Source organism: Sinocyclocheilus rhinocerous, unplaced genomic scaffold, assembly GCF_001515625.1.
Source record: "Sinocyclocheilus rhinocerous isolate Xijiao unplaced genomic scaffold, SAMN03320098_v1.1 scaffold287, whole genome shotgun sequence".
Classification (NCBI taxonomy): Eukaryota; Metazoa; Chordata; class Actinopteri; order Cypriniformes; family Cyprinidae; genus Sinocyclocheilus; species Sinocyclocheilus rhinocerous.
Window position 1 is genome coordinate 1,882,558 of NW_015633524.1, and position 1,251 is coordinate 1,883,808.

The window sequence follows — 1,251 nt, forward strand, 5'->3', positions numbered from 1 at the left end:
GTGCTGGGGGATGGTGTCTTGTAATTGGTGATGTCTTTCAGACCTTTCCACACTGAAGCAGGATCACTGGAAAATAATTGGTTCCTTAGCTTTCCAGAATAATTCCTCTTTATTTACCTCTAAATGGTACATATTACTACTTAAAAGGTACATACACTTATTAGTACCTTTTGAAAGGATATCACACCAGTGACAGTTTTGTATCTTATTTGTACAAAAAAATTATAAATATTAATTATTTTTTAAAGCTACTAACTATGCATTTTTAATATTTTGTTGAGAAGCCCTTTGCAGGCAATGACTGCCTTAAGTCTGGAACTCATGGACATCACCAGAGACTGGGGTTTTTCTTTACCACTGTTGTCCTCCGTGGACGTCAAGGCCTTTTTATGTTGCTGAGCTCACCGGTGCATTCTTTTTTTTTTCAGAATGTACCAAACTGTTGATTTGGCTATTCCAAATGTTCCTGCTATCTCTCTGATGGATGTGTTTTATTTTTGAAGCCTAACAGTTGTCTGTTTCACTTGCATGGAGAGCTCCTTTGACTGCATGAGGTGGGTTCACAGCAACAGCTTCCAAATGCAAATGGCACACTTAGAATCAATACCAGACCTTTTACCTGCTTAATTGATGTAGAAATAATGGAGGAATAGCCCACATCTATCCATGAAATGGCTTTTGAGTTTTGAGTCAACTGTATGATGGCATGAGCATGCATGGCTTCCAGTGGCACTGAGTTACTGGTGTTTAGTGATGCTGTGACAGAAGACAGAAGCAGCCAGAATAATTCTGAAGTGAATAGGGATATACTCTCTGCCCAGATTCAGTCAAATGGAGCAAAGCCTAAGGCACACCTGTGCAATACTCATGCTGTCTAATCAGCATCTTGATATGCCACACCTGTGAGGTGGATGGATTATCTCGGCAAAGGAGAAGTAGTCTGTGTGCATTGAATTTATTTAATACACAAGTTTCACAATTTGAGTTGAATTACTGAAATAAATGAACTTTTCCACGACATTCTAATTTATTGAGATGCACCTGTATATATATATATATATAAATACATACAGTCAGGTCCAAATATACTTAAACACTGACACAATTTTCATACTTTTGGATCTGTATGCCACCAGAATAGAATTCAAACAATTAAATTGAAACAATCAATATGAAATTGAAGTGCACACTTTAAGCTTTAATTCAAGGGGTTGAACAAAAATATGACTTAAAGCGCTTACGTAGGAATTA